Below are 22,934 nucleotides of genomic sequence, written 5' to 3' on the forward strand. Positions count from 1 at the left end.
GTATGGAAGCATCTTTGTCACATGAGAAAGGTAGCATGAAAAAAGGGCTGGCAGGGGTAGCGACAAGAAAGCAAGAAATGAAGACAGCCAGAGTTCCCAGGCGGTCGCCGATCCGAATACTAACGTTGTTGCTTATCTTCGGTGGTCGGACAGGAACAGGTTTTTTTTTAATGTAGTTAGTTTTTGGAATTTAGCGCTCCTACAAAACAGTAGGCTCTGACGCATTTCAAGAGCACATCTGTCGATTCGCAGTGTTTCGTTATTTTCAACGACTTCCTAGCACTCTTCCTCCGCGCTTTCTTGTTCAAACTGAGTTCATTACTGTAATTTCGCATCTTACGTTTAATACAGTAGTTTAAAATGCTTGTGGAAGCATCTTTGTCGCACCTGAGAGTTTGTATGAAAAGAGGGCTGGCAGGTGTAGTGACGTACAATCTAAAAAGAGAGAGGGAGCCAACAGCACCCGGTGTTCCCAGGCGGTCACCCATCCAAGTACTAACCGGGCCCGATGTAGCTTAACTTCGGTGATCGGACGAGAACCGGTGTATTCAACATGGTATGGCCGTTGGCGTCCTTATACTGTAGCTACACGGCAGAAGAAGGCTTCGCCTCTCCTCCTAACACACGCAATCGCTGTTTTCGGTGGCACATTTGACGCAAAGCACGTCCTTCCACCTCGAAGGCGACGCGCCGCCACGTGGGTCGGACGCACAACACAGCTGCTCGTTGCACCGCCTGTCATTCGTTTGGTTCGTGCGGCCTCCGACACTCGCGGGAGACGCACCTTGTTATCGTTATCCGGCGCAGGGCTTGCGCGCGGCCGGGCGGCTTGGGGACTGCGCGGGGTGTGGCAGTGTCGTGCTGGACCGAGGGAAGCGTTCTTACCTGCCTGACACGCGTCGCGCTTCCAGATATTTGCGTAATTCGCACGGTGCATTCTCGGCTGTCCCCTTCCGTCCCGACTTGTCCCGACTTTGCTCGACTGCCGCTCGCTGCCGCTCGGGTCGCGGTCCGTATGACAGCACAAGCACGAGAATCATCTGCGAGATGGGCGCGGGCCGAACCGGCGTGTCCGAGGCGCCGTGTGCGGCCGTTCGGAGCTACCAGAGCAGCTCTGTGCTGCGCCGTGCCGTGGAAAGGTGCGAAAACATGCACACAAGACACAGGCTGTTGGACAAAGTATCCCTCTCTTGTAGCGACGAAAGGTAAATTTTTGTTTACAAATTTGCCTTTGTGCACTGCTACAAAACAATATGCCCTGACGTTTTTCACAACATTTCTGTCACTTCATACTGTTTTGTTATTTCCAGAGACTCTTTGGAAGTCTTCCTTGGCGCACTCTTTTCAAACTGAGTTCCTTAATATCGTATCTTACGATAGTTTAAAATCAGTATGGAAGCATCTTTGTCACATGAGAAAGGTAGCATGAAAAAAGGGCTGGCAGGGGTAGCGACAAGAAAGCAAGAAATGAAGACAGCCAGAGTTCCCAGGCGGTCGCCGATCCGAATACTAACGTTGTTGCTTATCTTCGGTGGTCGGACAGGAACAGGTTTTTTTTAATGTAGTTAGTTTTTGGAATTTAGCGCTCCTACAAAACAGTAGGCTCTGACGCATTTCAAGAGCACATCTGTCGATTCGCAGTGTTTCGTTATTTTCAACGACTTCCTAGCACTCTTCCTCCGCGCTTTCTTGTTCAAACTGAGTTCATTACTGTAATTTCGCATCTTACGTTTAATACAGTAGTTTAAAATGCTTGTGGAAGCATCTTTGTCGCACCTGAGAGTTTGTATGAAAAGAGGGCTGGCAGGTGTAGTGACGTACAATCTAAAAAGAGAGAGGGAGCCAACAGCACCCGGTGTTCCCAGGCGGTCACCCATCCAAGTACTAACCGGGCCCGATGTTGCTTAACTTCGGTGATCGGACGAGAACCGGTGTATTCAACATGGTATGGCCGTTGGCGTCCTTATACTGTAGCTGCACGGCAGAAGAAGGCTTCGCCTCTCCTCCTAACACACGCAATCGCTGTTTTCGGTGGCACATTTGACGCAAAGCACGTCCTTCCACCTCGAAGGCGACGCGCCGCCACGTGGGTCGGACGCACAACACAGCTGCTCGTTGCACCGCCTGTCATTCGTTTGGTTCGTGCGGCCTCCGACACTCGCGGGAGACGCACCTTGTTATCGTTATCCGGCGCAGGGCTTGCGCGCGGCCGGGCGGCTTGGGGACTGCGCGGGGTGTGGCAGTGTCGTGCTGGACCGAGGGAAGCGTTCTTACCTGCCTGACACGCGTCGCGCTTCCAGATATTTGCGTAATTCGCACGGTGCATTCTCGGCTGTCCCCTTCCGTCCCGACTTGTCCCGACTTTGCTCGACTGCCGCTCGCTGCCGCTCGGGTCGCGGTCCGTATGACAGCACAAGCACGAGAATCATCTGCGAGATGGGCGCGGGCCGAACCGGCGTGTCCGAGGCGCCGTGTGCGGCCGTTCGGAGCTACCAGAGCAGCTCTGTGCTGCGCCGTGCCGTGGAAAGGTGCGAAAACATGCACACAAGACACAGGCTGTTGGACAAAGTATCCCTCTCTTGTAGCGACGAAAGGTAAATTTTTGTTTACAAATTTGCCTTTGTGCACTGCTACAAAACAATATGCCCTGACGTTTTTCTCAACATTTCTGTCACTTCATACTGTTTTGTTATTTCCAGAGACTCTTTGGAAGTCTTCCTTGGCGCACTCTTTTCAAACTGAGTTCCTTAATATCGTATCTTACGATAGTTTAAAATCAGTATGGAAGCATCTTTGTCACATGAGAAAGGTAGCATGAAAAAAGGGCTGGCAGGGGTAGCGACAAGAAAGCAAGAAATGAAGACAGCCAGAGTTCCCAGGCGGTCGCCGATCCGAATACTAACGTTGTTGCTTATCTTCGGTGGTCGGACAGGAACAGGTTTTTTTTAATGTAGTTAGTTTTTGGAATTTAGCGCTCCTACAAAACAGTAGGCTCTGACGCATTTCAAGAGCACATCTGTCGATTCGCAGTGTTTCGTTATTTTCAACGACTTCCTAGCACTCTTCCTCCGCGCTTTCTTGTTCAAACTGAGTTCATTACTGTAATTTCGCATCTTACGTTTAATACAGTAGTTTAAAATGCTTGTGGAAGCATCTTTGTCGCACCTGAGAGTTTGTATGAAAAGAGGGCTGGCAGGTGTAGTGACGTACAATCTAAAAAGAGAGAGGGAGCCAACAGCACCCGGTGTTCCCAGGCGGTCACCCATCCAAGTACTAACCGGGCCCGATGTTGCTTAACTTCGGTGATCGGACGAGAACCGGTGTATTCAACATGGTATGGCCGTTGGCGTCCTTATACTGTAGCTGCACGGCAGAAGAAGGCTTCGCCTCTCCTCCTAACACACGCAATCGCTGTTTTCGGTGGCACATTTGACGCAAAGCACGTCCTTCCACCTCGAAGGCGACGCGCCGCCACGTGGGTCGGACGCACAACACAGCTGCTCGTTGCACCGCCTGTCATTCGTTTGGTTCGTGCGGCCTCCGACACTCGCGGGAGACGCACCTTGTTATCGTTATCCGGCGCAGGGCTTGCGCGCGGCCGGGCGGCTTGGGGACTGCGCGGGGTGTGGCAGTGTCGTGCTGGACCGAGGGAAGCGTTCTTACCTGCCTGACACGCGTCGCGCTTCCAGATATTTGCGTAATTCGCACGGTGCATTCTCGGCTGTCCCCTTCCGTCCCGACTTGTCCCGACTTTGCTCGACTGCCGCTCGCTGCCGCTCGGGTCGCGGTCCGTATGACAGCACAAGCACGAGAATCATCTGCGAGATGGGCGCGGGCCGAACCGGCGTGTCCGAGGCGCCGTGTGCGGCCGTTCGGAGCTACCAGAGCAGCTCTGTGCTGCGCCGTGCCGTGGAAAGGTGCGAAAACATGCACACAAGACACAGGCTGTTGGACAAAGTATCCCTCTCTTGTAGCGACGAAAGGTAAATTTTTGTTTACAAATTTGCCTTTGTGCACTGCTACAAAACAATATGCCCTGACGTTTTTCACAACATTTCTGTCACTTCATACTGTTTTGTTATTTCCAGAGACTCTTTGGAAGTCTTCCTTGGCGCACTCTTTTCAAACTGAGTTCCTTAATATCGTATCTTACGATAGTTTAAAATCAGTATGGAAGCATCTTTGTCACATGAGAAAGGTAGCATGAAAAAAGGGCTGGCAGGGGTAGCGACAAGAAAGCAAGAAATGAAGACAGCCAGAGTTCCCAGGCGGTCGCCGATCCGAATACTAACGTTGTTGCTTATCTTCGGTGGTCGGACAGGAACAGGTTTTTTTTAATGTAGTTAGTTTTTGGAATTTAGCGCTCCTACAAAACAGTAGGCTCTGACGCATTTCAAGAGCACATCTGTCGATTCGCAGTGTTTCGTTATTTTCAACGACTTCCTAGCACTCTTCCTCCGCGCTTTCTTGTTCAAACTGAGTTCATTACTGTAATTTCGCATCTTACGTTTAATACAGTAGTTTAAAATGCTTGTGGAAGCATCTTTGTCGCACCTGAGAGTTTGTATGAAAAGAGGGCTGGCAGGTGTAGTGACGTACAATCTAAAAAGAGAGAGGGAGCCAACAGCACCCGGTGTTCCCAGGCGGTCACCCATCCAAGTACTAACCGGGCCCGATGTTGCTTAACTTCGGTGATCGGACGAGAACCGGTGTATTCAACATGGTATGGCCGTTGGCGTCCTTATACTGTAGCTGCACGGCAGAAGAAGGCTTCGCCTCTCCTCCTAACACACGCAATCGCTGTTTTCGGTGGCACATTTGACGCAAAGCACGTCCTTCCACCTCGAAGGCGACGCGCCGCCACGTGGGTCGGACGCACAACACAGCTGCTCGTTGCACCGCCTGTCATTCGTTTGGTTCGTGCGGCCTCCGACACTCGCGGGAGACGCACCTTGTTATCGTTATCCGGCGCAGGGCTTGCGCGCGGCCGGGCGGCTTGGGGACTGCGCGGGGTGTGGCAGTGTCGTGCTGGACCGAGGGAAGCGTTCTTACCTGCCTGACACGCGTCGCGCTTCCAGATATTTGCGTAATTCGCACGGTGCATTCTCGGCTGTCCCCTTCCGTCCCGACTTGTCCCGACTTTGCTCGACTGCCGCTCGCTGCCGCTCGGGTCGCGGTCCGTATGACAGCACAAGCACGAGAATCATCTGCGAGATGGGCGCGGGCCGAACCGGCGTGTCCGAGGCGCCGTGTGCGGCCGTTCGGAGCTACCAGAGCAGCTCTGTGCTGCGCCGTGCCGTGGAAAGGTGCGAAAACATGCACACAAGACACAGGCTGTTGGACAAAGTATCCCTCTCTTGTAGCGACGAAAGGTAAATTTTTGTTTACAAATTTGCCTTTGTGCACTGCTACAAAACAATATGCCCTGACGTTTTTCACAACATTTCTGTCACTTCATACTGTTTTGTTATTTCCAGAGACTCTTTGGAAGTCTTCCTTGGCGCACTCTTTTCAAACTGAGTTCCTTAATATCGTATCTTACGATAGTTTAAAATCAGTATGGAAGCATCTTTGTCACATGAGAAAGGTAGCATGAAAAAAGGGCTGGCAGGGGTAGCGACAAGAAAGCAAGAAATGAAGACAGCCAGAGTTCCCAGGCGGTCGCCGATCCGAATACTAACGTTGTTGCTTATCTTCGGTGGTCGGACAGGAACAGGTTTTTTTTAATGTAGTTAGTTTTTGGAATTTAGCGCTCCTACAAAACAGTAGGCTCTGACGCATTTCAAGAGCACATCTGTCGATTCGCAGTGTTTCGTTATTTTCAACGACTTCCTAGCACTCTTCCTCCGCGCTTTCTTGTTCAAACTGAGTTCATTACTGTAATTTCGCATCTTACGTTTAATACAGTAGTTTAAAATGCTTGTGGAAGCATCTTTGTCGCACCTGAGAGTTTGTATGAAAAGAGGGCTGGCAGGTGTAGTGACGTACAATCTAAAAAGAGAGAGGGAGCCAACAGCACCCGGTGTTCCCAGGCGGTCACCCATCCAAGTACTAACCGGGCCCGATGTTGCTTAACTTCGGTGATCGGACGAGAACCGGTGTATTCAACATGGTATGGCCGTTGGCGTCCTTATACTGTAGCTGCACGGCAGAAGAAGGCTTCGCCTCTCCTCCTAACACACGCAATCGCTGTTTTCGGTGGCACATTTGACGCAAAGCACGTCCTTCCACCTCGAAGGCGACGCGCCGCCACGTGGGTCGGACGCACAACACAGCTGCTCGTTGCACCGCCTGTCATTCGTTTGGTTCGTGCGGCCTCCGACACTCGCGGGAGACGCACCTTGTTATCGTTATCCGGCGCAGGGCTTGCGCGCGGCCGGGCGGCTTGGGGACTGCGCGGGGTGTGGCAGTGTCGTGCTGGACCGAGGGAAGCGTTCTTACCTGCCTGACACGCGTCGCGCTTCCAGATATTTGCGTAATTCGCACGGTGCATTCTCGGCTGTCCCCTTCCGTCCCGACTTGTCCCGACTTTGCTCGACTGCCGCTCGCTGCCGCTCGGGTCGCGGTCCGTATGACAGCACAAGCACGAGAATCATCTGCGAGATGGGCGCGGGCCGAACCGGCGTGTCCGAGGCGCCGTGTGCGGCCGTTCGGAGCTACCAGAGCAGCTCTGTGCTGCGCCGTGCCGTGGAAAGGTGCGAAAACATGCACACAAGACACAGGCTGTTGGACAAAGTATCCCTCTCTTGTAGCGACGAAAGGTAAATTTTTGTTTACAAATTTGCCTTTGTGCACTGCTACAAAACAATATGCCCTGACGTTTTTCACAACATTTCTGTCACTTCATACTGTTTTGTTATTTCCAGAGACTCTTTGGAAGTCTTCCTTGGCGCACTCTTTTCAAACTGAGTTCCTTAATATCGTATCTTACGATAGTTTAAAATCAGTATGGAAGCATCTTTGTCACATGAGAAAGGTAGCATGAAAAAAGGGCTGGCAGGGGTAGCGACAAGAAAGCAAGAAATGAAGACAGCCAGAGTTCCCAGGCGGTCGCCGATCCGAATACTAACGTTGTTGCTTATCTTCGGTGGTCGGACAGGAACAGGTTTTTTTTAATGTAGTTAGTTTTTGGAATTTAGCGCTCCTACAAAACAGTAGGCTCTGACGCATTTCAAGAGCACATCTGTCGATTCGCAGTGTTTCGTTATTTTCAACGACTTCCTAGCACTCTTCCTCCGCGCTTTCTTGTTCAAACTGAGTTCATTACTGTAATTTCGCATCTTACGTTTAATACAGTAGTTTAAAATGCTTGTGGAAGCATCTTTGTCGCACCTGAGAGTTTGTATGAAAAGAGGGCTGGCAGGTGTAGTGACGTACAATCTAAAAAGAGAGAGGGAGCCAACAGCACCCGGTGTTCCCAGGCGGTCACCCATCCAAGTACTAACCGGGCCCGATGTTGCTTAACTTCGGTGATCGGACGAGAACCGGTGTATTCAACATGGTATGGCCGTTGGCGTCCTTATACTGTAGCTGCACGGCAGAAGAAGGCTTCGCCTCTCCTCCTAACACACGCAATCGCTGTTTTCGGTGGCACATTTGACGCAAAGCACGTCCTTCCACCTCGAAGGCGACGCGCCGCCACGTGGGTCGGACGCACAACACAGCTGCTCGTTGCACCGCCTGTCATTCGTTTGGTTCGTGCGGCCTCCGACACTCGCGGGAGACGCACCTTGTTATCGTTATCCGGCGCAGGGCTTGCGCGCGGCCGGGCGGCTTGGGGACTGCGCGGGGTGTGGCAGTGTCGTGCTGGACCGAGGGAAGCGTTCTTACCTGCCTGACACGCGTCGCGCTTCCAGATATTTGCGTAATTCGCACGGTGCATTCTCGGCTGTCCCCTTCCGTCCCGACTTGTCCCGACTTTGCTCGACTGCCGCTCGCTGCCGCTCGGGTCGCGGTCCGTATGACAGCACAAGCACGAGAATCATCTGCGAGATGGGCGCGGGCCGAACCGGCGTGTCCGAGGCGCCGTGTGCGGCCGTTCGGAGCTACCAGAGCAGCTCTGTGCTGCGCCGTGCCGTGGAAAGGTGCGAAAACATGCACACAAGACACAGGCTGTTGGACAAAGTATCCCTCTCTTGTAGCGACGAAAGGTAAATTTTTGTTTACAAATTTGCCTTTGTGCACTGCTACAAAACAATATGCCCTGACGTTTTTCACAACATTTCTGTCACTTCATACTGTTTTGTTATTTCCAGAGACTCTTTGGAAGTCTTCCTTGGCGCACTCTTTTCAAACTGAGTTCCTTAATATCGTATCTTACGATAGTTTAAAATCAGTATGGAAGCATCTTTGTCACATGAGAAAGGTAGCATGAAAAAAGGGCTGGCAGGGGTAGCGACAAGAAAGCAAGAAATGAAGACAGCCAGAGTTCCCAGGCGGTCGCCGATCCGAATACTAACGTTGTTGCTTATCTTCGGTGGTCGGACAGGAACAGGTTTTTTTTAATGTAGTTAGTTTTTGGAATTTAGCGCTCCTACAAAACAGTAGGCTCTGACGCATTTCAAGAGCACATCTGTCGATTCGCAGTGTTTCGTTATTTTCAACGACTTCCTAGCACTCTTCCTCCGCGCTTTCTTGTTCAAACTGAGTTCATTACTGTAATTTCGCATCTTACGTTTAATACAGTAGTTTAAAATGCTTGTGGAAGCATCTTTGTCGCACCTGAGAGTTTGTATGAAAAGAGGGCTAGCAGGTGTAGTGACGTACAATCTAAAAAGAGAGAGGGAGCCAACAGCACCCGGTGTTCCCAGGCGGTCACCCATCCAAGTACTAACTGGGCCCGATGTTGCTTAACTTCGGTGATCGGACGAGAACCGGTGTATTCAACATGGTATGGCCGTTGGCGTCCTTATACTGTAGCTGCACGGCAGAAGAAGGCTTCGCCTCTCCTCCTAACACACGCAATCGCTGTTTTCGGTGGCACATTTGACGCAAAGCACGTCCTTCCACCTCGAAGGCGACGCGCCGCCACGTGGGTCGGACGCACAACACAGCTGCTCGTTGCACCGCCTGTCATTCGTTTGGTTCGTGCGGCCTCCGACACTCGCGGGAGACGCACCTTGTTATCGTTATCCGGCGCAGGGCTTGCGCGCGGCCGGGCGGCTTGGGGACTGCGCGGGGTGTGGCAGTGTCGTGCTGGACCGAGGGAAGCGTTCTTACCTGCCTGACACGCGTCGCGCTTCCAGATATTTGCGTAATTCGCACGGTGCATTCTCGGCTGTCCCCTTCCGTCCCGACTTGTCCCGACTTTGCTCGACTGCCGCTCGCTGCCGCTCGGGTCGCGGTCCGTATGACAGCACAAGCACGAGAATCATCTGCGAGATGGGCGCGGGCCGAACCGGCGTGTCCGAGGCGCCGTGTGCGGCCGTTCGGAGCTACCAGAGCAGCTCTGTGCTGCGCCGTGCCGTGGAAAGGTGCGAAAACATGCACACAAGACACAGGCTGTTGGACAAAGTATCCCTCTCTTGTAGCGACGAAAGGTAAATTTTTGTTTACAAATTTGCCTTTGTGCACTGCTACAAAACAATATGCCCTGACGTTTTTCACAACATTTCTGTCACTTCATACTGTTTTGTTATTTCCAGAGACTCTTTGGAAGTCTTCCTTGGCGCACTCTTTTCAAACTGAGTTCCTTAATATCGTATCTTACGATAGTTTAAAATCAGTATGGAAGCATCTTTGTCACATGAGAAAGGTAGCATGAAAAAAGGGCTGGCAGGGGTAGCGACAAGAAAGCAAGAAATGAAGACAGCCAGAGTTCCCAGGCGGTCGCCGATCCGAATACTAACGTTGTTGCTTATCTTCGGTGGTCGGACAGGAACAGGTTTTTTTTAATGTAGTTAGTTTTTGGAATTTAGCGCTCCTACAAAACAGTAGGCTCTGACGCATTTCAAGAGCACATCTGTCGATTCGCAGTGTTTCGTTATTTTCAACGACTTCCTAGCACTCTTCCTCCGCGCTTTCTTGTTCAAACTGAGTTCATTACTGTAATTTCGCATCTTACGTTTAATACAGTAGTTTAAAATGCTTGTGGAAGCATCTTTGTCGCACCTGAGAGTTTGTATGAAAAGAGGGCTAGCAGGTGTAGTGACGTACAATCTAAAAAGAGAGAGGGAGCCAACAGCACCCGGTGTTCCCAGGCGGTCACCCATCCAAGTACTAACTGGGCCCGATGTTGCTTAACTTCGGTGATCGGACGAGAACCGGTGTATTCAACATGGTATGGCCGTTGGCGTCCTTATACTGTAGCTGCACGGCAGAAGAAGGCTTCGCCTCTCCTCCTAACACACGCAATCGCTGTTTTCGGTGGCACATTTGACGCAAAGCACGTCCTTCCACCTCGAAGGCGACGCGCCGCCACGTGGGTCGGACGCACAACACAGCTGCTCGTTGCACCGCCTGTCATTCGTTTGGTTCGTGCGGCCTCCGACACTCGCGGGAGACGCACCTTGTTATCGTTATCCGGCGCAGGGCTTGCGCGCGGCCGGGCGGCTTGGGGACTGCGCGGGGTGTGGCAGTGTCGTGCTGGACCGAGGGAAGCGTTCTTACCTGCCTGACACGCGTCGCGCTTCCAGATATTTGCGTAATTCGCACGGTGCATTCTCGGCTGTCCCCTTCCGTCCCGACTTGTCCCGACTTTGCTCGACTGCCGCTCGCTGCCGCTCGGGTCGCGGTCCGTATGACAGCACAAGCACGAGAATCATCTGCGAGATGGGCGCGGGCCGAACCGGCGTGTCCGAGGCGCCGTGTGCGGCCGTTCGGAGCTACCAGAGCAGCTCTGTGCTGCGCCGTGCCGTGGAAAGGTGCGAAAACATGCACACAAGACACAGGCTGTTGGACAAAGTATCCCTCTCTTGTAGCGACGAAAGGTAAATTTTTGTTTACAAATTTGCCTTTGTGCACTGCTACAAAACAATATGCCCTGACGTTTTTCACAACATTTCTGTCACTTCATACTGTTTTGTTATTTCCAGAGACTCTTTGGAAGTCTTCCTTGGCGCACTCTTTTCAAACTGAGTTCCTTAATATCGTATCTTACGATAGTTTAAAATCAGTATGGAAGCATCTTTGTCACATGAGAAAGGTAGCATGAAAAAAGGGCTGGCAGGGGTAGCGACAAGAAAGCAAGAAATGAAGACAGCCAGAGTTCCCAGGCGGTCGCCGATCCGAATACTAACGTTGTTGCTTATCTTCGGTGGTCGGACAGGAACAGGTTTTTTTTAATGTAGTTAGTTTTTGGAATTTAGCGCTCCTACAAAACAGTAGGCTCTGACGCATTTCAAGAGCACATCTGTCGATTCGCAGTGTTTCGTTATTTTCAACGACTTCCTAGCACTCTTCCTCCGCGCTTTCTTGTTCAAACTGAGTTCATTACTGTAATTTCGCATCTTACGTTTAATACAGTAGTTTAAAATGCTTGTGGAAGCATCTTTGTCGCACCTGAGAGTTTGTATGAAAAGAGGGCTAGCAGGTGTAGTGACGTACAATCTAAAAAGAGAGAGGGAGCCAACAGCACCCGGTGTTCCCAGGCGGTCACCCATCCAAGTACTAACTGGGCCCGATGTTGCTTAACTTCGGTGATCGGACGAGAACCGGTGTATTCAACATGGTATGGCCGTTGGCGTCCTTATACTGTAGCTGCACGGCAGAAGAAGGCTTCGCCTCTCCTCCTAACACACGCAATCGCTGTTTTCGGTGGCACATTTGACGCAAAGCACGTCCTTCCACCTCGAAGGCGACGCGCCGCCACGTGGGTCGGACGCACAACACAGCTGCTCGTTGCACCGCCTGTCATTCGTTTGGTTCGTGCGGCCTCCGACACTCGCGGGAGACGCACCTTGTTATCGTTATCCGGCGCAGGGCTTGCGCGCGGCCGGGCGGCTTGGGGACTGCGCGGGGTGTGGCAGTGTCGTGCTGGACCGAGGGAAGCGTTCTTACCTGCCTGACACGCGTCGCGCTTCCAGATATTTGCGTAATTCGCACGGTGCATTCTCGGCTGTCCCCTTCCGTCCCGACTTGTCCCGACTTTGCTCGACTGCCGCTCGCTGCCGCTCGGGTCGCGGTCCGTATGACAGCACAAGCACGAGAATCATCTGCGAGATGGGCGCGGGTCGAACCGGCGTGTCCGAGGCGCCGTGTGCGGCCGTTCGGAGCTACCAGAGCAGCTCTGTGCTGCGCCGTGCCGTGGAAAGGTGCGAAAACATGCACACAAGACACAGGCTGTTGGACAAAGTATCCCTCTCTTGTAGCGACGAAAGGTAAATTTTTGTTTACAAATTTGCCTTTGTGCACTGCTACAAAACAATATGCCCTGACGTTTTTCACAACATTTCTGTCACTTCATACTGTTTTGTTATTTCCAGAGACTCTTTGGAAGTCTTCCTTGGCGCACTCTTTTCAAACTGAGTTCCTTAATATCGTATCTTACGATAGTTTAAAATCAGTATGGAAGCATCTTTGTCACATGAGAAAGGTAGCATGAAAAAAGGGCTGGCAGGGGTAGCGACAAGAAAGCAAGAAATGAAGACAGCCAGAGTTCCCAGGCGGTCGCCGATCCGAATACTAACGTTGTTGCTTATCTTCGGTGTTCGGACAGGAACAGGTTTTTTTTTAATGTAGTTAGTTTTTGGAATTTAGCGCTCCTACAAAACAGTAGGCTCTGACGCATTTCAAGAGCACATCTGTCGATTCGCAGTGTTTCGTTATTTTCAACGACTTCCTAGCACTCTTCCTCCGCGCTTTCTTGTTCAAACTGAGTTCATTACTGTAATTTCGCATCTTACGTTTAATACAGTAGTTTAAAATGCTTGTGGAAGCATCTTTGTCGCACCTGAGAGTTTGTATGAAAAGAGGGCTGGCAGGTGTAGTGACGTACAATCTAAAAAGAGAGAGGGAGCCAACAGCACCCGGTGTTCCCAGGCGGTCACCCATCCAAGTACTAACCGGGCCCGATGTTGCTTAACTTCGGTGATCGGACGAGAACCGGTGTATTCAACATGGTATGGCCGTTGGCGTCCTTATACTGTAGCTGCACGGCAGAAGAAGGCTTCGCCTCTCCTCCTAACACACGCAATCGCTGTTTTCGGTGGCACATTTGACGCAAAGCACGTCCTTCCACCTCGAAGGCGACGCGCCGCCACGTGGGTCGGACGCACAACACAGCTGCTCGTTGCACCGCCTGTCATTCGTTTGGTTCGTGCGGCCTCCGACACTCGCGGGAGACGCACCTTGTTATCGTTATCCGGCGCAGGGCTTGCGCGCGGCCGGGCGGCTTGGGGACTGCGCGGGGTGTGGCAGTGTCGTGCTGGACCGAGGGAAGCGTTCTTACCTGCCTGACACGCGTCGCGCTTCCAGATATTTGCGTAATTCGCACGGTGCATTCTCGGCTGTCCCCTTCCGTCCCGACTTGTCCCGACTTTGCTCGACTGCCGCTCGCTGCCGCTCGGGTCGCGGTCCGTATGACAGCACAAGCACGAGAATCATCTGCGAGATGGGCGCGGGCCGAACCGGCGTGTCCGAGGCGCCGTGTGCGGCCGTTCGGAGCTACCAGAGCAGCTCTGTGCTGCGCCGTGCCGTGGAAAGGTGCGAAAACATGCACACAAGACACAGGCTGTTGGACAAAGTATCCCTCTCTTGTAGCGACGAAAGGTAAATTTTTGTTTACAAATTTGCCTTTGTGCACTGCTACAAAACAATATGCCCTGACGTTTTTCACAACATTTCTGTCACTTCATACTGTTTTGTTATTTCCAGAGACTCTTTGGAAGTCTTCCTTGGCGCACTCTTTTCAAACTGAGTTCCTTAATATCGTATCTTACGATAGTTTAAAATCAGTATGGAAGCATCTTTGTCACATGAGAAAGGTAGCATGAAAAAAGGGCTGGCAGGGGTAGCGACAAGAAAGCAAGAAATGAAGACAGCCAGAGTTCCCAGGCGGTCGCCGATCCGAATACTAACGTTGTTGCTTATCTTCGGTGTTCGGACAGGAACAGGTTTTTTTTTAATGTAGTTAGTTTTTGGAATTTAGCGCTCCTACAAAACAGTAGGCTCTGACGCATTTCAAGAGCACATCTGTCGATTCGCAGTGTTTCGTTATTTTCAACGACTTCCTAGCACTCTTCCTCCGCGCTTTCTTGTTCAAACTGAGTTCATTACTGTAATTTCGCATCTTACGTTTAATACAGTAGTTTAAAATGCTTGTGGAAGCATCTTTGTCGCACCTGAGAGTTTGTATGAAAAGAGGGCTGGCAGGTGTAGTGACGTACAATCTAAAAAGAGAGAGGGAGCCAACAGCACCCGGTGTTCCCAGGCGGTCACCCATCCAAGTACTAACCGGGCCCGATGTTGCTTAACTTCGGTGATCGGACGAGAACCGGTGTATTCAACATGGTATGGCCGTTGGCGTCCTTATACTGTAGCTGCACGGCAGAAGAAGGCTTCGCCTCTCCTCCTAACACACGCAATCGCTGTTTTCGGTGGCACATTTGACGCAAAGCACGTCCTTCCACCTCGAAGGCGACGCGCCGCCACGTGGGTCGGACGCACAACACAGCTGCTCGTTGCACCGCCTGTCATTCGTTTGGTTCGTGCGGCCTCCGACACTCGCGGGAGACGCACCTTGTTATCGTTATCCGGCGCAGGGCTTGCGCGCGGCCGGGCGGCTTGGGGACTGCGCGGGGTGTGGCAGTGTCGTGCTGGACCGAGGGAAGCGTTCTTACCTGCCTGACACGCGTCGCGCTTCCAGATATTTGCGTAATTCGCACGGTGCATTCTCGGCTGTCCCCTTCCGTCCCGACTTGTCCCGACTTTGCTCGACTGCCGCTCGCTGCCGCTCGGGTCGCGGTCCGTATGACAGCACAAGCACGAGAATCATCTGCGAGATGGGCGCGGGCCGAACCGGCGTGTCCGAGGCGCCGTGTGCGGCCGTTCGGAGCTACCAGAGCAGCTCTGTGCTGCGCCGTGCCGTGGAAAGGTGCGAAAACATGCACACAAGACACAGGCTGTTGGACAAAGTATCCCTCTCTTGTAGCGACGAAAGGTAAATTTTTGTTTACAAATTTGCCTTTGTGCACTGCTACAAAACAATATGCCCTGACGTTTTCCACAACATTTCTGTCACTTCATACTGTTTTGTTATTTCCAGAGACTCTTTGGAAGTCTTCCTTGGCGCACTCTTTTCAAACTGAGTTCCTTAATATCGTATCTTACGATAGTTTAAAATCAGTATGGAAGCATCTTTGTCACATGAGAAAGGTAGCATGAAAAAAGGGCTGGCAGGGGTAGCGACAAGAAAGCAAGAAATGAAGACAGCCAGAGTTCCCAGGCGGTCGCCGATCCGAATACTAACGTTGTTGCTTATCTTCGGTGTTCGGACAGGAACAGGTTTTTTTTTAATGTAGTTAGTTTTTGGAATTTAGCGCTCCTACAAAACAGTAGGCTCTGACGCATTTCAAGAGCACATCTGTCGATTCGCAGTGTTTCGTTATTTTCAACGACTTCCTAGCACTCTTCCTCCGCGCTTTCTTGTTCAAACTGAGTTCATTACTGTAATTTCGCATCTTACGTTTAATACAGTAGTTTAAAATGCTTGTGGAAGCATCTTTGTCGCACCTGAGAGTTTGTATAAAAAGAGGGCTGGCAGGTGTAGTGACGTACAATCTAAAAAGAGAGAGGGAGCCAACAGCACCCGGTGTTCCCAGGCGGTCACCCATCCAAGTACTAACCGGGCCCGATGTTGCTTAACTTCGGTGATCGGACGAGAACCGGTGTATTCAACATGGTATGGCCGTTGGCGTCCTTATACTGTAGCTGCACGGCAGAAGAAGGCTTCGCCTCTCCTCCTAACACACGCAATCGCTGTTTTCGGTGGCACATTTGACGCAAAGCACGTCCTTCCACCTCGAAGGCGACGCGCCGCCACGTGGGTCGGACGCACAACACAGCTGCTCGTTGCACCGCCTGTCATTCGTTTGGTTCGTGCGGCCTCCGACACTCGCGGGAGACGCACCTTGTTATCGTTATCCGGCGCAGGGCTTGCGCGCGGCCGGGCGGCTTGGGGACTGCGCGGGGTGTGGCAGTGTCGTGCTGGACCGAGGGAAGCGTTCTTACCTGCCTGACACGCGTCGCGCTTCCAGATATTTGCGTAATTCGCACGGTGCATTCTCGGCTGTCCCCTTCCGTCCCGACTTGTCCCGACTTTGCTCGACTGCCGCTCGCTGCCGCTCGGGTCGCGGTCCGTATGACAGCACAAGCACGAGAATCATCTGCGAGATGGGCGCGGGCCGAACCGGCGTGTCCGAGGCGCCGTGTGCGGCCGTTCGGAGCTACCAGAGCAGCTCTGTGCTGCGCCGTGCCGTGGAAAGGTGCGAAAACATGCACACAAGACACAGGCTGTTGGACAAAGTATCCCTCTCTTGTAGCGACGAAAGGTAAATTTTTGTTTACAAATTTGCCTTTGTGCACTGCTACAAAACAATATGCCCTGACGTTTTTCACAACATTTCTGTCACTTCATACTGTTTTGTTATTTCCAGAGACTCTTTGGAAGTCTTCCTTGGCGCACTCTTTTCAAACTGAGTTCCTTAATATCGTATCTTACGATAGTTTAAAATCAGTATGGAAGCATCTTTGTCACATGAGAAAGGTAGCATGAAAAAAGGGCTGGCAGGGGTAGCGACAAGAAAGCAAGAAATGAAGACAGCCAGAGTTCCCAGGCGGTCGCCGATCCGAATACTAACGTTGTTGCTTATCTTCGGTGGTCGGACAGGAACAGGTTTTTTTTAATGTAGTTAGTTTTTGGAATTTAGCGCTCCTACAAAACAGTAGGCTCTGACGCATTTCAAGAGCACATCTGTCGATTCGCAGTGTTTCGTTATTTTCAACGACTTCCTAGCACTCTTCCTCCGCGCTTTCTTGTTCAAACTGAGTTCATTACTGTAATTTCGCATCTTACGTTTAATACAGTAGTTTAAAATGCTTGTGGAAGCATCTTTGTCGCACCTGAGAGTTTGTATGAAAAGAGGGCTAGCAGGTGTAGTGACGTACAATCTAAAAAGAGAGAGGGAGCCAACAGCACCCGGTGTTCCCAGGCGGTCACCCATCCAAGTACTAACCGGGCCCGATGTTGCTTAACTTCGGTGATCGGACGAGAACCGGTGTATTCAACATGGTATGGCCGTTGGCGTCCTTATACTGTAGCTGCACGGCAGAAGAAGGCTTCGCCTCTCCTCCTAACACACGCAATCGCTGTTTTCGGTGGCACATTTGACGCAAAGCACGTCCTTCCACCTCGAAGGCGACGCGCCGCCACGTGGGTCGGACGCACAACACAGCTGCTCGTTGCACCGCCTGTCATTCGTTTGGTTCGTGCGGCCTCCGACACTCGCGGGAGACGCACCTTGTTATCGTTATCCGGCGCAGGGCTTGCGCGCGGCCGGGCGGCTTGGGGACTGCGCGGGGTGTGGCAGTGTCGTGCTGGACCGAGGGAAGCGTTCTTACCTGCCTGACACGCGTCGCGCTTCCAGATATTTGCGTAATTCGCACGGTGCATTCTCGGCTGTCCCCTTCCGTCCCGACTTGTCCCGACTTTGCTCGACTGCCGCTCGCTGCCGCTCGGGTCGCGGTCCGTATGACAGCACAAGCACGAGAATCATCTGCGAGATGGGCGCGGGTCGAACCGGCGTGTCCGAGGCGCCGTGTGCGGCCGTTCGGAGCTACCAGAGCAGCTCTGTGCTGCGCCGTGCCGTGGAAAGGTGCGAAAACATGCACACAAGACACAGGCTGTTGGACAAAGTATCCCTCTCTTGTAGCGACGAAAGGTAAATTTTTGTTTACAAATTTGCCTTTGTGCACTGCTACAAAACAATATGCCCTGACGTTTTTCACAACATTTCTGTCACTTCATACTGTTTTGTTATTTCCAGAGACTCTTTGGAAGTCTTCCTTGGCGCACTCTTTTCAAACTGAGTTCCTTAATATCGTATCTTACGATAGTTTAAAATCAGTATGGAAGCATCTTTGTCACATGAGAAAGGTAGCATGAAAAAAGGGCTGGCAGGGGTAGCGACAAGAAAGCAAGAAATGAAGACAGCCAGAGTTCCCAGGCGGTCGCCGATCCGAATACTAACGTTGTTGCTTATCTTCGGTGGTCGGACAGGAACAGGTTTTTTTTAATGTAGTTAGTTTTTGGAATTTAGCGCTCCTACAAAACAGTAGGCTCTGACGCATTTCAAGAGCACATCTGTCGATTCGCAGTGTTTCGTTATTTTCAACGACTTCCTAGCACTCTTCCTCCGCGCTTTCTTGTTCAAACTGAGTTCATTACTGTAATTTCGCATCTTACGTTTAATACAGTAGTTTAAAATGCTTGTGGAAGCATCTTTGTCGCACCTGAGAGTTTGTATGAAAAGAGGGCTGGCAGGTGTAGTGACGTACAATCTAAAAAGAGAGAGGGAGCCAACAGCACCCGGTGTTCCCAGGCGGTCACCCATCCAAGTACTAACCGGGCCCGATGTTGCTTAACTTCGGTGATCGGACGAGAACCGGTGTATTCAACATGGTATGGCCGTTGGCGTCCTTATACTGTAGCTGCACGGCAGAAGAAGGCTTCGCCTCTCCTCCTAACACACGCAATCGCTGTTTTCGGTGGCACATTTGACGCAAAGCACGTCCTTCCACCTCGAAGGCGACGCGCCGCCACGTGGGTCGGACGCACAACACAGCTGCTCGTTGCACCGCCTGTCATTCGTTTGGTTCGTGCGGCCTCCGACACTCGCGGGAGACGCACCTTGTTATCGTTATCCGGCGCAGGGCTTGCGCGCGGCCGGGCGGCTTGGGGACTGCGCGGGGTGTGGCAGTGTCGTGCTGGACCGAGGGAAGCGTTCTTACCTGCCTGACACGCGTCGCGCTTCCAGATATTTGCGTAATTCGCACGGTGCATTCTCGGCTGTCCCCTTCCGTCCCGACTTGTCCCGACTTTGCTCGACTGCCGCTCGCTGCCGCTCGGGTCGCGGTCCGTATGACAGCACAAGCACGAGAATCATCTGCGAGATGGGCGCGGGCCGAACCGGCGTGTCCGAGGCGCCGTGTGCGGCCGTTCGGAGCTACCAGAGCAGCTCTGTGCTGCGCCGTGCCGTGGAAAGGTGCGAAAACATGCACACAAGACACAGGCTGTTGGACAAAGTATCCCTCTCTTGTAGCGACGAAAGGTAAATTTTTGTTTACAAATTTGCCTTTGTGCACTGCTACAAAACAATATGCCCTGACGTTTTCCACAACATTTCTGTCACTTCATACTGTTTTGTTATTTCCAGAGACTCTTTGGAAGTCTTCCTTGGCGCACTCTTTTCAAACTGAGTTCCTTAATATCGTATCTTACGATAGTTTAAAATCAGTATGGAAGCATCTTTGTCACATGAGAAAGGTAGCATGAAAAAAGGGCTGGCAGGGGTAGCGACAAGAAAGCAAGAAATGAAGACAGCCAGAGTTCCCAGGCGGTCGCCGATCCGAATACTAACGTTGTTGCTTATCTTCGGTGTTCGGACAGGAACAGGTTTTTTTTTAATGTAGTTAGTTTTTGGAATTTAGCGCTCCTACAAAACAGTAGGCTCTGACGCATTTCAAGAGCACATCTGTCGATTCGCAGTGTTTCGTTATTTTCAACGACTTCCTAGCACTCTTCCTCCGCGCTTTCTTGTTCAAACTGAGTTCATTACTGTAATTTCGCATCTTACGTTTAATACAGTAGTTTAAAATGCTTGTGGAAGCATCTTTGTCGCACCTGAGAGTTTGTATGAAAAGAGGGCTGGCAGGGGTAGTGACGTACAATCTAAAAAGACAGAGGGAGCCAACAGCACCCGGTGTTCCCAGGCGGTCACCCATCCAAGTACTAACCGGGCCCGATGTTGCTTAACTTCGGTGATCGGACGAGAACCGGTGTATTCAACATGGTATGGCCGTTGGCGTCCTTATACTGTAGCTGCACGGCAGAAGAAGGCTTCGCCTCTCCTCCTAACACACGCAATCGCTGTTTTCGGTGGCACATTTGACGCAAAGCACGTCCTTCCACCTCGAAGGCGACGCGCCGCCACGTGGGTCGGACGCACAACACAGCTGCTCGTTGCACCGCCTGTCATTCGTTTGGTTCGTGCGGCCTCCGACACTCGCGGGAGACGCACCTTGTTATCGTTATCCGGCGCAGGGCTTGCGCGCGGCCGGGCGGCTTGGGGACTGCGCGGGGTGTGGCAGTGTCGTGCTGGACCGAGGGAAGCGTTCTTACCTGCCTGACACGCGTCGCGCTTCCAGATATTTGCGTAATTCGCACGGTGCATTCTCGGCTGTCCCCTTCCGTCCCGACTTGTCCCGACTTTGCTCGACTGCCGCTCGCTGCCGCTCGGGTCGCGGTCCGTATGACAGCACAAGCACGAGAATCATCTGCGAGATGGGCGCGGGCCGAACCGGCGTGTCCGAGGCGCCGTGTGCGGCCGTTCGGAGCTACCAGAGCAGCTCTGTGCTGCGCCGTGCCGTGGAAAGGTGCGAAAACATGCACACAAGACACAGGCTGTTGGACAAAGTATCCCTCTCTTGTAGCGACGAAAGGTAAATTTTTGTTTACAAATTTGCCTTTGTGCACTGCTACAAAACAATATGCCCTGACGTTTTTCACAACATTTCTGTCACTTCATACTGTTTTGTTATTTCCAGAGACTCTTTGGAAGTCTTCCTTGGCGCACTCTTTTCAAACTGAGTTCCTTAATATCGTATCTTACGATAGTTTAAAATCAGTATGGAAGCATCTTTGTCACATGAGAAAGGTAGCATGAAAAAAGGGCTGGCAGGGGTAGCGACAAGAAAGCAAGAAATGAAGACAGCCAGAGTTCCCAGGCGGTCGCCGATCCGAATACTAACGTTGTTGCTTATCTTCGGTGGTCGGACAGGAACAGGTTTTTTTTAATGTAGTTAGTTTTTGGAATTTAGCGCTCCTACAAAACAGTAGGCTCTGACGCATTTCAAGAGCACATCTGTCGATTCGCAGTGTTTCGTTATTTTCAACGACTTCCTAGCACTCTTCCTCCGCGCTTTCTTGTTCAAACTGAGTTCATTACTGTAATTTCGCATCTTACGTTTAATACAGTAGTTTAAAATGCTTGTGGAAGCATCTTTGTCGCACCTGAGAGTTTGTATGAAAAGAGGGCTGGCAGGTGTAGTGACGTACAATCTAAAAAGAGAGAGGGAGCCAACAGCACCCGGTGTTCCCAGGCGGTCACCCATCCAAGTACTAACCGGGCCCGATGTTGCTTAACTTCGGTGATCGGACGAGAACCGGTGTATTCAACATGGTATGGCCGTTGGCGTCCTTATACTGTAGCTGCACGGCAGAAGAAGGCTTCGCCTCTCCTCCTAACACACGCAATCGCTGTTTTCGGTGGCACATTTGACGCAAAGCACGTCCTTCCACCTCGAAGGCGACGCGCCGCCACGTGGGTCGGACGCACAACACAGCTGCTCGTTGCACCGCCTGTCATTCGTTTGGTTCGTGCGGCCTCCGACACTCGCGGGAGACGCACCTTGTTATCGTTATCCGGCGCAGGGCTTGCGCGCGGCCGGGCGGCTTGGGGACTGCGCGGGGTGTGGCAGTGTCGTGCTGGACCGAGGGAAGCGTTCTTACCTGCCTGACACGCGTCGCGCTTCCAGATATTTGCGTAATTCGCACGGTGCATTCTCGGCTGTCCCCTTCCGTCCCGACTTGTCCCGACTTTGCTCGACTGCCGCTCGCTGCCGCTCGGGTCGCGGTCCGTATGACAGCACAAGCACGAGAATCATCTGCGAGATGGGCGCGGGCCGAACCGGCGTGTCCGAGGCGCCGTGTGCGGCCGTTCGGAGCTACCAGAGCAGCTCTGTGCTGCGCCGTGCCGTGGAAAGGTGCGAAAACATGCACACAAGACACAGGCTGTTGGACAAAGTATCCCTCTCTTGTAGCGACGAAAGGTAAATTTTTGTTTACAAATTTGCCTTTGTGCACTGCTACAAAACAATATGCCCTGACGTTTTTCACAACATTTCTGTCACTTCATACTGTTTTGTTATTTCCAGAGACTCTTTGGAAGTCTTCCTTGGCGCACTCTTTTCAAACTGAGTTCCTTAATATCGTATCTTACGATAGTTTAAAATCAGTATGGAAGCATCTTTGTCACATGAGAAAGGTAGCATGAAAAAAGGGCTGGCAGGGGTAGCGACAAGAAAGCAAGAAATGAAGACAGCCAGAGTTCCCAGGCGGTCGCCGATCCGAATACTAACGTTGTTGCTTATCTTCGGTGGTCGGACAGGAACAGGTTTTTTTTAATGTAGTTAGTTTTTGGAATTTAGCGCTCCTACAAAACAGTAGGCTCTGACGCATTTCAAGAGCACATCTGTCGATTCGCAGTGTTTCGTTATTTTCAACGACTTCCTAGCACTCTTCCTCCGCGCTTTCTTGTTCAAACTGAGTTCATTACTGTAATTTCGCATCTTACGTTTAATACAGTAGTTTAAAATGCTTGTGGAAGCATCTTTGTCGCACCTGAGAGATTGTATGAAAAGAGGGCTGGCAGGTGTAGTGACGTACAATCTAAAAAGAGAGAGGGAGCCAACAGCACCCGGTGTTCCCAGGCGGTCACCCATCCAAGTACTAACCGGGCCCGATGTTGCTTAACTTCGGTGATCGGACGAGAACCGGTGTATTCAACATGGTATGGCCGTTGGCGTCCTTATACTGTAGCTGCACGGCAGAAGAAGGCTTCGCCTCTCCTCCTAACACACGCAATCGCTGTTTTCGGTGGCACATTTGACGCAAAGCACGTCCTTCCACCTCGAAGGCGACGCGCCGCCACGTGGGTCGG

At 51.8% G+C, this 22,934-nt stretch overlaps 17 non-coding genes across 17 annotated transcripts; all 17 read right to left on the reverse strand.

Annotated features, from left to right (window-relative positions):
* Nucleotides 1–451: 451 nt before the first annotated feature.
* LOC126313130 (5S ribosomal RNA) lies at nucleotides 452–570 on the reverse strand. The gene has a single exon (XR_007555010.1). It is a non-coding gene; the product is annotated as a 5S ribosomal RNA (ribosomal RNA).
* A 1,270-nt stretch (nucleotides 571–1,840) lies between these two features.
* On the reverse strand, nucleotides 1,841–1,959 carry LOC126313147 (5S ribosomal RNA). The gene has a single exon (XR_007555025.1). It is a non-coding gene; the product is annotated as a 5S ribosomal RNA (ribosomal RNA).
* A 1,270-nt stretch (nucleotides 1,960–3,229) lies between these two features.
* On the reverse strand, nucleotides 3,230–3,348 carry LOC126313148 (5S ribosomal RNA). Its single transcript, XR_007555026.1, has one exon. It is a non-coding gene; the product is annotated as a 5S ribosomal RNA (ribosomal RNA).
* A 1,270-nt stretch (nucleotides 3,349–4,618) lies between these two features.
* Nucleotides 4,619–4,737, reverse strand: LOC126313149 (5S ribosomal RNA). The gene has a single exon (XR_007555027.1). It is a non-coding gene; the product is annotated as a 5S ribosomal RNA (ribosomal RNA).
* A 1,270-nt stretch (nucleotides 4,738–6,007) lies between these two features.
* On the reverse strand, nucleotides 6,008–6,126 carry LOC126313150 (5S ribosomal RNA). The gene has a single exon (XR_007555028.1). It is a non-coding gene; the product is annotated as a 5S ribosomal RNA (ribosomal RNA).
* Nucleotides 6,127–7,396: 1,270 nt separating this feature from the next.
* On the reverse strand, nucleotides 7,397–7,515 carry LOC126313152 (5S ribosomal RNA). Its single transcript, XR_007555029.1, has one exon. It is a non-coding gene; the product is annotated as a 5S ribosomal RNA (ribosomal RNA).
* A 1,270-nt stretch (nucleotides 7,516–8,785) lies between these two features.
* LOC126313132 (5S ribosomal RNA) lies at nucleotides 8,786–8,904 on the reverse strand. The gene has a single exon (XR_007555012.1). It is a non-coding gene; the product is annotated as a 5S ribosomal RNA (ribosomal RNA).
* A 1,270-nt stretch (nucleotides 8,905–10,174) lies between these two features.
* On the reverse strand, nucleotides 10,175–10,293 carry LOC126313133 (5S ribosomal RNA). The gene has a single exon (XR_007555013.1). It is a non-coding gene; the product is annotated as a 5S ribosomal RNA (ribosomal RNA).
* A 1,270-nt stretch (nucleotides 10,294–11,563) lies between these two features.
* Nucleotides 11,564–11,682, reverse strand: LOC126313134 (5S ribosomal RNA). The gene has a single exon (XR_007555014.1). It is a non-coding gene; the product is annotated as a 5S ribosomal RNA (ribosomal RNA).
* Nucleotides 11,683–12,953: 1,271 nt separating this feature from the next.
* LOC126313153 (5S ribosomal RNA) lies at nucleotides 12,954–13,072 on the reverse strand. Its single transcript, XR_007555030.1, has one exon. It is a non-coding gene; the product is annotated as a 5S ribosomal RNA (ribosomal RNA).
* A 1,271-nt stretch (nucleotides 13,073–14,343) lies between these two features.
* On the reverse strand, nucleotides 14,344–14,462 carry LOC126313155 (5S ribosomal RNA). The gene has a single exon (XR_007555032.1). It is a non-coding gene; the product is annotated as a 5S ribosomal RNA (ribosomal RNA).
* A 1,271-nt stretch (nucleotides 14,463–15,733) lies between these two features.
* Nucleotides 15,734–15,852, reverse strand: LOC126313156 (5S ribosomal RNA). The gene has a single exon (XR_007555033.1). It is a non-coding gene; the product is annotated as a 5S ribosomal RNA (ribosomal RNA).
* A 1,270-nt stretch (nucleotides 15,853–17,122) lies between these two features.
* Nucleotides 17,123–17,241, reverse strand: LOC126313157 (5S ribosomal RNA). Its single transcript, XR_007555034.1, has one exon. It is a non-coding gene; the product is annotated as a 5S ribosomal RNA (ribosomal RNA).
* A 1,270-nt stretch (nucleotides 17,242–18,511) lies between these two features.
* LOC126313158 (5S ribosomal RNA) lies at nucleotides 18,512–18,630 on the reverse strand. Its single transcript, XR_007555035.1, has one exon. It is a non-coding gene; the product is annotated as a 5S ribosomal RNA (ribosomal RNA).
* Nucleotides 18,631–19,901: 1,271 nt separating this feature from the next.
* On the reverse strand, nucleotides 19,902–20,020 carry LOC126313159 (5S ribosomal RNA). The gene has a single exon (XR_007555036.1). It is a non-coding gene; the product is annotated as a 5S ribosomal RNA (ribosomal RNA).
* A 1,270-nt stretch (nucleotides 20,021–21,290) lies between these two features.
* Nucleotides 21,291–21,409, reverse strand: LOC126313160 (5S ribosomal RNA). The gene has a single exon (XR_007555037.1). It is a non-coding gene; the product is annotated as a 5S ribosomal RNA (ribosomal RNA).
* Nucleotides 21,410–22,679: 1,270 nt separating this feature from the next.
* LOC126313161 (5S ribosomal RNA) lies at nucleotides 22,680–22,798 on the reverse strand. The gene has a single exon (XR_007555038.1). It is a non-coding gene; the product is annotated as a 5S ribosomal RNA (ribosomal RNA).
* Between the last annotated feature and the right edge of the window lie 136 nt (nucleotides 22,799–22,934).

The sequence above is a fragment of the Schistocerca gregaria genome, unplaced genomic scaffold (genome assembly GCF_023897955.1).
Source record: "Schistocerca gregaria isolate iqSchGreg1 unplaced genomic scaffold, iqSchGreg1.2 ptg000462l, whole genome shotgun sequence".
Lineage (NCBI taxonomy): Eukaryota > Metazoa > Arthropoda > Insecta > Orthoptera > Acrididae > Schistocerca > Schistocerca gregaria.